Consider the following 13,311-nt stretch of genomic DNA (forward strand, 5'->3'; position numbering starts at 1 on the left):
AAATTATAATTTATCAAAATTACAGATGTCTACAACTTCAAAAGCATCATGAGGAGAATGAAAAGACAGCCCACAGAGTGAGGGAGAATAATTCCAAAAGAATATTTGATTTCTTCTTATATTCAGGATGCAAGTCAACCTCAATATCCAATAAAAAGGAAACAACTCAAGTAAAAACATGCAAGAGATTTAAACAAACAGCTCGCAAGCAAGCACATTAAAAGATCATTGAAATCATCAGGGAAATGCAAATTAAAAGCCAAATTAAAAAACCATATGGAGAGAAAGCAAAACAAAACAAAGCTTACATGTGGGGAGTAGGTTTTCCACTTGTATATTATATTCATGTAATAATCTCTCAGCTTTCTACTTCACTGTGTCTGTCAGGATACAACTTGATCAGCTCATCACCTCATTGAGGAAATGGCATTCCTTGCAGCCACTCTTTCTATTTCTTAAGTTGCTTATGTTCTCCTCTTTAAGGTCTCAGTACCGGAGAAATGGAAGAGGCAGTAGAGCCAATATTCTTGTTAGTTTGTGTAGAGCAACTAATTGTGATTTAAGTTTGTTGTGTACCTTAGAGGGTTTTGCCTGTGCTTTGATCCTTCACAGGACTGACGTCTCATGACCTTGACTTGCTGCAGGGCTCACAAGAGTCACCTAAAAAAAAAGAAAGAATGTGTTTTTCCTGTTTTCCTTCCAGCTGATCCCTACCAAGTTAGTTTGAAATGTAATAAATGAATGAATGAATGAATGAATGAATGACTTGGGAATTTTTTTAGATGTCTTTTGTTCTATATAATGATGTAGCAAGTTATTAATTTAAAAAAAAACAGTGGAAGGATATAGTCTGGACCTTTACACTTGGGTTGTAAAAAAATAATGTCATTTTTAACTAAACCTGAGAAATTTTTGTCCTTTGCCTCAGGGGCAGGGCATCATGACTTGCTCTGCTGTGGAGTTGGTGGTGCGAGATAGATGGGGCCTGTACAGACCGGGAGGCAGGCCCTGCTCCGTAAACCCAGGGGGAAACAGCCAAGCAGCAGGGCACAGGGAGAACTGAGACACATGTCTATCTGTACAACAGAGACTCGTCCTGACTTAGGCTCATGTCCAGAGATTTGAGAAGCAACAGATGCACATTTACCATTATTCAGAGGGCACGCATTTGTTGAGGCCACCATCAATTTCTGTATCTACATAGACACCTGTATACCAGTATTCTCATCTTAGGGAATCATACCTACCTCATTCTTTTTTTTTTTTTTTGTCCAAATATATATATTTTTTGTCCAAATATTTCCCCCCCCTCCCCATTCTATTCAGGACAGTGGCATCAGGCTGTCCTTATATACCAGAATAAAGAACTGCCTTATTTCAAACCCATCAAAACCTTGGCTTGTAGTTGCGGTCTGCTTTTATCACCGTATTGTTCCAATCAATGCTATGTCTTCCCACAGGGCTTCTCGTTATCACTTGTAGCTGATGTTGGCTGTGTACTCGTCCATGCAGAACCATAGAAACACTTGAACACACCCATTCCTCTTCAGCACACTCCTATTTGAATCAATCCCATATAGACATGGGGATGCTACAGGGCATTCTTTATTTATTTAACATTTTCCCAAAATGTTGGAAGATTTATTTGTTTGTAAGCAATTGTCAATATGATTTTAGTCAGACCTATCGTGTTCACAAAATCTTTAGAGGACAGTGGTCTTAATGACCATCTTTGTTCAAACTTGTTCCCCAATTTATGTTGCATAAGGTATACATAAGACAGTATAGACAAAGTTATGGACTCTGGAGAATTCTTGACAGGATATTTTGAAGTGAATTCTACTTTGTGGTTTTTCATTTTGTTCTGCATGTAAGAACTATCTTGTCTGGGAAACATGAAATTCCTTCATCTGGGAGCACTCAAAACATATGTGATAATATAAAGAGAGGCCTGCTTAGAAAGTAGGGCTCTACACATTGGCAGACAGAGGAGTTCCACATTGATAGTAAATGAGGAGTTGATGATGTTGCAGAAGACTTGTTGACACAAAAAGGAACACTTATGACCAATGCCTGGCAGTGACTTCCCATTCACTGATGTACAATGTGGCCATGTACACTCTAATGCTCATGTCAACTGGCCAGTCAGTGTTTTTTTTCCTCCTGAAGGAAAACCTACCTGGGAAGTCAAATCCTATCAAGGTTGCTTGTCAAGCTGAGACTATAAGGGGCATTAGTTGATGAATTTGTTACTTCACGGTAGAATACCCTGATACATCTGTCTCCACCATTGGGATAGACCTGCCGAGAAGGATGGAGGGGGGCCATCTTGCATGCCCTATATCCTGAGTACAGGTTCCTTCATGGTACCTCTTTTTCTGGTCTCCTTTTTGACCACAATTTCAGCCATGAGATTTGTTGATATTTTGGAGTAGGTCATCAGTCTTGTTCACTTTTTTAGTCATCTTTGATTGCATTTCTGGACTTCAATCTTGAGGAGACTTACTTGTTTTTAAGGCAGATGATCTCAAAGTATTTCTTTCTTCCCTCACCCCCACCACAACCTACCTGATTTTCATAAACTTTACACCCGGCTTATGCCCAGACCATGAACTTGGTGGGTAAAATAGGCCAAGGATGGTGAACACTGGGCCACCCTGTGATTTTCTCTCACACCCAAGACAAAGCTACTGTAAAAATAATATTGAATAATTTCTAACTTACTTTTAAAAAAATCTGTGAAACATCAGTGCTTAACTGATTTTAGCAATGATTGATTTACAGTAATCTCTCCATTCATCATGCTACTAACATTAACATCTGCTGCCTTGAGGTAGTTTCTACAGATAGTTAATTCCATTCTTTGGGTGTTTTACTTGTTTCCCTCTCGGAGGATAACATTATTTCTTAGTCCTGGGAAGATACCTTATTATAGCCTTCTTTTATTGACAAAAATAGGCCTATTTAACGGAGGAATTGCCCTCCACACGAGAATCCAGCATCCTTTTGGGTTATTTTCTAGGAGTGCACAGGAGCCAAACATCTGGAATGCCCCAGGTCCCAATTAAGAGAATTCATCATAAGCACACATATTCTGATTTATATCGTATTTCCCTTAGCCATTTGTCCACGAAAAATCCAGTGACCTACTTACTTAACAAATTCATATGGAGCATTAACAATGCATTAACAATACCGTGGCTTAGCAAGAAGAGCTGTAAAATATTTGTTTTTCAAACATTTTACATCTTTATTTTCTCAAGTAGCGTGAAAGCCCAAGTGTCTAAACCAGTGGTTCTCAACCTTCCTAATGCCGCGACCCTTTAATACAGTTCCTCATGTTGTGGTGACCCCCAACCATAAAATTATTTTCATTGCTACTTCATAACTGTAATTTTGCTACTGTTATGAATCGTAATGTAAATATCTGTGTTTTCCGATGGTCTTAGGCGACCCCTGTGAAAGGGTCATTGGACCCCCAAAGGGATCGCGATCCACAGGTTGAGAACCGCTGGTGTAAACCCTCACTTCGATGCCCGTCAAAGGAAAATGGGAAACAGTAAATGGCCGAGGGAATCGCAGCATTACTTTCAGATGCCTGTTATTCTCACGCACCTGGATAAGACCTCACTCATTAGATTCTAAAAGGTCTTGCTGCTTAAAATTTTTGGTTGATATGCTTCAGTGTCATTTTCTAGATAACCTCAGAAGCTGTGCTGCTGGTTGACCCAACGAGAGGAGTTATTGTGAGTGCAGCAATGCTGAAACCCAATATAATAGCTTTCGAGGAATGAATTTGGGGGAAAACTATTAACCAATCCATCATATGTGGGTGGGAAGTGGTCAGATGGGGGTGAATTAAAAAAATCTCCTCATTCCTTTTTTCTATGAACTTGTACTCTTGAGAGCCTGGAAGTACAAACCCTGTTACTTACACATGGTTCTAGCGTTGGTGACTCCCAGTGGATCAGAACAGCTAGAAACACCTTTTGGTTACAAACATCTGTTTCAAACCAATGCTTCTTTTATATAGTTTTAGGTACAGTGCTTTTCAAGGAAGGTATAAAATAGACATCCTCATGGTGGATTATAAAGGAACAAGGTGACATGCAACTACTATTATTCTCCCGTACATTTTTTGTGTTTCTGATACCGCATTTGTTGTATCAAAACAGCAGCTTAAAGTGTGTGTGTATGAGATATGTACATATGTATACATATATACACACATGTATATATACAAATACACATATATAATATACATGTGTTTGTATATATGTTGTATGATGTAAGGTTGATGAGTTTTTAAAAATTAAATTGTGTTATACTAAAGAAAACTTATAAAGTCAACTCGTTTAACAGAGCTGTTTTAGAATCCAGTCTCTTAAAAAAAAAACACTACACAGTAGAAATGTCAAATAAAAGTATATTATGTGCTCTTTCTTAATGACAAAATTAATCTTTTAAAACAATTTCCATTGCAATTACTGGTATATAGCTTTCAGTGGTTCACTCTATCTTCTAGACATTTTGTTACACTCTTAATGTGCAATTGTATTTTTAAAGGAACCAGTTTGACAGAGAGAATTACAATTTGGAACTACTGGGGAAATGTGATTTTTTTCTTAATATTGATGTTCAGGATTAAAAAATGACTTCTTAGTATTCATGTAATAAGTATTTATCTGTTTTCTCCCTAGAAAAATCATATTTTTTGTCAGACTCTATGCAAGGGATTGGAGAAACACAAGTAGCAATACATTTACCAAAAGATATTCTATGAACATTATGAAAAACTCTTTAAAATAACAGCTGCCCTTGAGATAAATATGTGGCAGAGCCAGGAGCCATCGACGTCTCCATTGTTAATGCCATTTCTCATCTAGACACCCACATGCCAGTAGAGCTGTTAAAAATGCAATATCAAGCGGGTAACGAAGCTTCCCCGCTGTATTTATCCTTAGCATTCTCCACCCCAGGGCAGCCTGGTCTCCAAGTGATGACAGCTGTGTTTTATAAGTATTAGCCCTCTACAATATGCACTATTTTTATTCTATACCCTGGAGCCACAGTGAGAAACATGAGAAAAAGGTGTTTTTTTTTTTTTTAATTTCATTCATTTTGAATCTTTTATTGCTTTTCCTGAACTAATAAAATTGAAGAAACCATGAAGAGAGCAGTCAGAATGTCTCAGGTCTAGAATCCCAGAGCCTCACTTAACTTCCTCAGAAGGACTTTCTTAGAGTTTCTGGTCTCTGGCTTCTTGTTGGCTCCCCACATGGGGGGTTCAGAGACTGATCAGAAACAGAGCTCTCTGTGCAGACTGCTCTGCCCTCACCTGAGCCAGAGGAGGGGTGGGAGCTGCTGATGCCTGACTTTCCATACCTCTTAAGAGTGGGCCAGGCCTTGGGCAACTGGAAAGTTGAGTGCTGTAATGGTTTCCTCAGGAGTTAAAGCACCAGGTGTTCAATGCAGAGAGTGGTAGCAGTAAAATACCTTGGGCAGTGGGGGCACTGAAGAGCAGGGACAGTTATTCACAGATTTTTAAGAATAAATATTTTTATTTTTCAATTATATTTGATGTACAATATTATATTAGTTTCATGTGTACAACCCAGTGATTAGACATTTATATAACTTAGTAGAGGCCCGGTGCATGAAAATTCATGCACTGGAGGGGTGGGTGTCCCTCAGCCCGGCCTGCTCCCTTTCACAGACTGGGAGCCCTCAGGGTTGGGAGGTGACCTGGTGATCAGGGGAAGGTGACGCCTCCATCACACCTCTGCTGCTGCCACTGCCAGTAGTGCAAGCCTCTGCTGGCCCTGGTTACCTGAGCCTCGGGTGGCTCTGGGTGGCAGGGCAGCCGCCATCCGAGGCTTGCCTGCACCTCAGGTGTTGGCTGTGCAGTCGCCATCTGAGGCTTGCCTGCGCCTCGGGCCGGCCCTGGGCGGCTGGGCAGCCACCATCCAAGGCTTGCCTGTGCCTCAGGCGTCGGCTGGGAAGCCGCCATCCGAGGCTTGCCTGTGCCTCGGGCCGGCCCTGGGTGTCTGAGGGGCTGAGGGGACTTGGGGACTCCGGAGGCAGGCACACGGCGCAGCTGGACCTGCCTGGGGGCAGGCCCAGCCGTGCCACGTGCCTGCCACTCCAGAGGGACTGAGGGGGCTGGGCACCACCATCTTATGGCTGTGGGCCCTGCCATCTTTGAGGGCGTGGAGTCAATTAGCATATTCCCTTCTTATTGGCTGTAGGTGCCACCATCTTTGTGAGGGTGTGACGGTCAATTAGCATATTCACTCTTTATTAGATAGGATGATATGATCACCCCGATAAATCTAGTGTTCATCTGACACCATACGTAGTTATCACAGTTTTATTGACTATGTTCCCTCTGCTGTACTTTACATCCCCATGACTCTTCCATGACTACCAACTTGTACTTCTTAATCCCTTCACCTTTTTCACCCACCCCTCAAACCCCTCCCATCTGGAAACGGTCAAAATGTTCTCTGTATCTCTGAGTCTGTTTCTGTTCTCTGTGTTTATTTTGTTTTAGATTCCACGTACATATAAGTGAAATCATCTGGCATTTGTCTTTCTCTGTCTGACTTATTTCACTTAACAAAATACCATCTAGGTTCATCCATGTTGTTGCAGATAGCAAGATTTCATTCCTTTTTATGGCTGCCTTATATTCCATTATTTATATACACTACTTATTCTTAATCCATTCATCTACTGATGGATAGGTTGCTTCCATATCTTGGCTATTGTAAATAATGATGCAATGAACATATGGATATATGTCTTTTCAATTTAGTGTTTTGAGTTTCTTAAGATAAATACCCAGAAGTGGAATTGCTGGGTATTCACATATTTTAAGTGTGAAAAGAAAGACCATGCTGTGTAAAGGAAGAGAGAAGGCAGAAAAATTAGAGAATAAAAGTTTGACATCATCATTTTTCTCAGTGATAGCATGCATGCGTGGGTCAAAGGAAAGATGAAGAAAGAACACAGGATTGGATTTAAGAATTACCATCCTTTGTTCGGTTCTTATTCTGTATGTTTGGACCAAATGGGTACATTTTAGGAGGTGATAGCATAGGCAGGTTTCAGGAAATTATATTCTCACAAATCTATCTATCTATCTATCTATCTATCTATCTATCTATCTATCTATCTCTATCTATCATCTATCTATTCCATCTATCCATCCATCCATCCATCCATCCATCCATCCATCCATCCATCCATCCTAGTAGGGCTATAGCATTGATACTATAGGCAATACAATTTATTTAGAATAATCTTACTATAATCATATCCTCTATTGCTTAGGGCAAGGAGTAAGCATGCATTCTTACTTTGGGTATTTGGTTATAGCCATTTAAAATAGCTGTTTTACACTTATGACATAGAATACTGAAATTTATGCCTGGCTAAATCCTAACAACTATTTCTAAAGTAATGTTTATTTGTTTTGTGTAGTATTTCCTCATTATTAAAAACAAAACCAGGACCCACGTATAAGCCCCATGGAAATTCTATTAGACATTTAAAAATGACTTTGGTCTTACCACATTTATTCTTCCCCAGTTTTGTTTTGTTTTTAAATATCTTTTTATTGATTTCAGAGAGGAAGGAAGAGGAAGAGAGAGAGAAACATCAATGATGAGACTCATTGATCGCTGCCTCCTGCACTCCCCCTACTGGGGATGGAGCCCACAACTCGGGCATGTGCCCTGATTGGGAATTGAACCCTGACCTTCCGGTTCATAGGTTGATGCTCAACCACTGAGCCACAGTGGCCAGGCTATTCTTCCCCAATTTTATTCTTTTTTTTTAAATTGTTTTATTTAGCTTTTACCATTCTTTCTGTTGCTTACCATATCACTTCGTTGTTTTTGTAGAAAGTTGACTTTATAGAGAGGCAGCTGTGGTAGAGTTTCTGGGACTCAGCCAAATCAGCTTACTTCTTTGAGTTTGGGTGATAGTTAGGCATTTTAAAAAAACCAAACCCAAGAAAAATGAAAAGTGTTACAGAATTTTTAAGTCTAGTACCAAACTCTTATGAGGCCACCTCATAGATGCTCAACTTGTGATCTAGGAATAAACATGATGACCTGTAAACACATTTTAAGAGTCAAGTCAAAACTTGAACTTGATGCTTCTTCTTAAGACAATGATCTTTAAACCAAATGGTTTAGGTCAGCATCTCCATTTCCCTGCAGCAGGAGGATGGGAGGGGTGAAATCAACAAGGCCACGTTGTTGTAAATCTCCATCTCCCATTTATCTAAATCAAGTTGCTGAAACCTTCTTCGCTATTCATGCCTTCAGAGTAGATACATTTCTGTGAATTCATACAAGCACACACTTGAGGCTTCAGAGCCCTGGTGGCTGCCCCTTTGTGAGATGTCAGAAGTCTTGTCAAGGGGGAGGGACAGGGGATTGACCTTGCTTAGGACCTTTCCTGAATTATTTCAAGTTGGGCGAAAATACTTTCCATTTTGGTTCTTCAGTCACTCTTAAAAAGGTGGGTGAGTTGAACTACTTTTTGTGGCTTCCAAAAAGCGAACATATATTTACAATTAATGGAATTCAAAGCGGCGATAACAAAAGTAGTCAAGTAGCTCAGTTAAACACAGAGTGGCTTCTTATACATTGTCTTAAGATCCCCATTTTCATATACTTTGTCGTCTCACCCAACTTCAGTTTAAAATGCTTCTGCAATTTTAGTTTAAATTGAAAACAAATACACAAAACCAAAATACAACCAAGCAAGTGTAGGACATTTGAAGTTCAGGAGAAGAATTGTGGAGTGAGGAGAGGGGCAGACGTGATTTACAAACACTGTCACAGCTGCCTGCATAGCAGGTGCACCTTCCCTGGGAGATTTATCCCACACAAAGCCACTGGTAGTGAGGATATTTCTTTATAGGGAATAAAATTTTTTGACATATCATGCTTTGCAATTGAATAATATAAAAGTCAGTGTACTTATGATTTTCTTTTTAATGTAATAAAAGTCAACATTAGAAAAAGAATGGAGAGTAACTCCCTACTCATCATTATGCCTATATCTGTCCCATCTGCCTCATGCGTATTTAATTTACTTCCTTTCAATTAAAAAATATTTGTCGAGCATATGCTATGTGTCAGGCATTGCACTGCATGTAAGAAGAGTTATAAAGATAAATAAGATATTTCCCACCTAGTCAAGGAGTCTGGGGTGGGACTTCTCCCTGCAGATAGCTATGACACTAGTCTCCTTTGGAGTAAGTGCCTTAAGAGATTCATAAACAAAAGTTACTTTAGAGAGTGCATGTAGTCTTTCTTTGGGAAGACTAGGGATGGTCACGCAGGCCACAGTCTCAGCTACGAAATATCTGCCTCTTGTTCTTTCACTGTTGGTTGTACTTCCTGACAATGAACACAAACACAGCTCAAATATACAAGCATCCTTTACTTACCCCTTCCCTCTACTTCTTGACCAACTCTTTTCCTCCATCCCTTGATTGGAGGTGGAAGAGGGAGGGTAGACATCCATAGCAGCCACTCCACCACCTCTCTCATAAGCAATGACTAGAAAGGGAGGGTCATCTTTTCCCAGAAGCCTTTAGGTCCCATTAACACCCCAGATGGCCCTCTTTCCATCTCTGGGACCCAGCAGTCTAGACAGTGGGTCTCTACTAACCCAGGCTGCACGAAGGAGGAGACACACTTTCCTTATTGGATACTTGAGGTGCCCTGGTGTAACAGTGGTCCAGGTCAGCCACCTCCAGGTATCTGCCCCTGGTTTCCTTCCAACCAATTGGTCATTTGTTTAAAAATTAAACTAGCCTTATATCATCATAACAAAATTGGGTTTTACATTCGAGGGCCTTGGGACATCTCTTAAGGTGGTTAGTACTATGATGACCATCTAAAAGGAGTCTTATTACATATGACCTCAAACTGCTGACAGGGCCAGAGAACCGAGGAGTCCTATCTGGCAGATCCTACGTGGACCAAGCTGCGCAAAGAAAATCAGACACAATGGAAATTTTCTAACCCTTGATTTCAGCTTGTGTTTCCTTTTTCCCTCTCTGACAAGTTCCAACGATGAGACGGGCAATTTCCCTCACTGGTAATGCTAGGGTCAGAGTGCAGTGATTGGTTGGACGTTTTTCTTTTTTCTGTTATTTCCCCCAGATGGGTGAAAGTGCTAATGGAGGGTAAACACACACAAGACCAGAATGGAGAAAGAGGCCTGGATCAATGGCCCCAGGAAAATTGAGACTCCACCGTAATTAATAGATCAGGAAGGGCTCTCCTGTCCCTCAACGAGATTGCTGCCTGACTTAGACTAAGTCTTATTTAGGAGAGTATCTTACACTGTAACGTTGAGCGGGGAACTTTCCTCGTCCTCTAAGGACTCCTAACATCTCTGTAGATGATGGTGTTATTCTTCTTAAAGTGCCCCATCCCTTTGGAGCCCTGCTCTGGAGGAAACCCTCTCTAACTGTGAGACGTGAGGATTTTCAGAGCATGCAGCATGTATGGGAAGCAGAACATAGTGGTTCTTGTTTGCTTGCTTGCTTTTATAAAATTCTGTCCTAAGTCCATTGAGGTTACATGTTATAGAATAGGCCAGTGAGAAAAATCCAGTATTGTCTATTTCCATTCACTTGGTCCTCTTTCATCTGTGTCTTCTTCCTCTCCCACCTCACTCTGGGTCCAGTAGTAGAGAATTCAGGGGATTTACCCTTCTTCACAATGAATTTAACATCTTGCTTTAAATATTTTGGGAAACTTTTGAGGGTGAGGCAAAAATTCTGATAGAGCAGGGGTGGAGAATCTCACCTCCGCCCCCCCCCCCCAAGGGCCATTTGGATATTTTTAACATCATTTGTGGGCCATACAAAATTATCAACTTAAAAATTAGCCTGCTCTATTTGGTCAAACATTTAATTAACTCACTCCTAACATCTTGGCAGGGCCAGACCAAATGATTTTGTAGGCCTTATATAGCCCCAGGGCCAGACATTCTCCACCCCTGTGATACAGGGACATTGCTTTTGGCATTGAAATTGTCGAGATTAGATGAATCTGATTTTTGACCTCTGAAGCAGATGGACTAGAGTTGGCCATCACTGTCATCTTGATGGCAAAATAAGGTGTCTTAATATCCATATTGCATGAGTCAAATGTTTGGTGATCTAGTTTCAAGCGATTAGTAAGGTTTCAAACGTGATCTGTGTTTACAATTCTCACTGAGATTTTCCCTTTATGAATAGAGCGATTATGTTACAAAGGAGACAGCCATGACTAGCCTTGAAATGTTTAATTGGTGCCCCCCCTTTTTTTTGCCCCTCAGATTTTCTTCTCCTCAGACCTGGTGGGTGGAGAAGGGGGGGAAAGGCAGCATTGACACTCTTCTTTTTCTTTTTCTTTTTTTCAGATTCAGAAGAGTAAAAAACACCTCCCAGACAATAAGAGAGGCTGCCAATGTCTTGCATCATTTTAGCTGAGCTTCTTCATTCTCCTTCTCCTCCTCCTTCCACAAAGCTGGGGATGGCGTGCAACTTTCAAAAACAAGCCCCCCACACTTGGCCTGGTCTCATGCCATCTCCTCCCAGATGACTGGCTGGGAGCTGGCTGGGGGGCCTTAGAACTCTGGGGGATGGTCCCTGTCCCCCAGCCCCCAGAAAACAAAACAACTTGAGATTTTGCACAAACAGAACCAAAACATGAAGGGACTTCCTCAGAATCCTTTGCTAATGCCCTGGCTTTCAAGGCACCCGTCTGGCCTGATGACAGTGGACACCATGGAGATGCTGAGAAAGGCCTGAAAAGGCCACGCACACAGCAGTTGCCATTTTGTTACTGCCTGTGCCGTTACTTCGTGTCGTGATTTTTGCACGGGCTGCCGATGGTGGAGACAGCCGGGCCGGCTTCCCTCCCAGCCCCTGGTTGCCCCTTTCCGGAGCCAGGAACATTTCTTTTTTTTCACCAGGTTCCCTTCAGACTTAAAAAATTGTTCTTAGGCTTTTCTTGCCATCTATATACTATGAGATTCTTTTTGTTTTATAAAAAAGATGTTTCCTATAGCAATCTTTATTTGATGCTTAATTTATCTGTGCATTCGTTCATAAGAACCTGAATGTTTCTGCTGACGACCGTGCTGTTCAGGTGGAAACACAGTGTTTTCACGGGGTAGCATCGTCGCTAAGTAGTTATTGACATTGTGACCACCGGCGGGTCCTCTTCTTTTGGAGATCTGTGCTTTGACGTAATTGCTCTTCTGTCTATTCCAGGAAGTGCTGGGGGCCTTTGTAGCAGGGAGATGTAGCAGAGAATTCTGTTCATTTTAGTGAGCCTTTAGAGGTACCCAATAGGAGATGATTCACAGCACAAATCAAGAATAAGAGGTAGCCTGGAAAGAGAATCAAGACACAGCCCCCTGAAATCAAGTCAGACGAGACCCAATGGAGTGCTGGGAAAGCAATTTTATAGGCCTAAGTGGTGTGATTTGGATGAAACGGATTCTGAAGACATGGTTATGGTTCACAAAGGAATATGTGAGTCCCTCCCAAGGGGAATCGCATGGATCCGCGTGAACGAGTGGGATTCGTAATAGGAAGAGAGGGCTCTCTGCTAAACCCGAGGGTGTGGCCCATTGCGCATTTAATTTCTACATTTACAAAAGCACAAAAACAAACATTTAAAAATCCTCTCACTACTAAGGCAAAATGTTGGCATTTCTTCAGACGGACATAGGGAGACTATGTTTTGTCATCTGCAACGCCTTTGCTTCGCTGAGCCCTTCCCCACAGAAAGGCCTGAAGAACTCTTGCGCATGCCTGTGGCGCACTGATACTGGAACAGGGTTCTTCATTTTGCCTGGGAATCACACACATTTTTTTGAGCCTCCCCCTGCTTTCCCAACAGTGACCATAGTAAACGAGGTGGTCACACAAATTCAACCACAGCCATAGCAGTTCTGGTAAATGAGCAAAGCAAGCCACAGCTATCAGAGTTATTGCGATAACTGGCAATTCATAATGGGCCTTGGTGTTAGGGAGGCAGTGAAGAGTGGTAGGGAGAGGGAGGAGTTAAGAGTCCTGTCTCAAGGGGACAGTTGCTGGTCAGCTATGGAATCAGTGCTGTGAAGGAATCAGAGTCCTTTAAAAATATGTTGTTATTGATTTAGAGAAAGAGGAAGGGAGAGGGATAAAGAGATAGAAACATTGATGAGAGAGAAACATTGATGGGCTGTCTCCTGCACGCCCCCTACCAGGGATTGAGCCCATAACCTGGGCATGTGCCCTGA

At 41.5% G+C, this 13,311-nt stretch overlaps 1 protein-coding gene across 3 annotated transcripts in view; it reads left to right on the forward strand.

Annotated features, from left to right (window-relative positions):
- PDE1C (phosphodiesterase 1C) overlaps positions 1-13,311 on the forward strand; it is a gene marked incomplete at both ends in the record, with an annotated part of 288,273 nt that overhangs the window by 247,934 nt on the left and 27,028 nt on the right. The gene's annotated exons all lie outside the window — the stretch shown is intronic.

Source organism: Cnephaeus nilssonii, assembly GCF_951640355.1.
Source record: "Cnephaeus nilssonii genome assembly, chromosome: 12".
NCBI lineage: Eukaryota > Metazoa > Chordata > Mammalia > Chiroptera > Vespertilionidae > Cnephaeus > Cnephaeus nilssonii.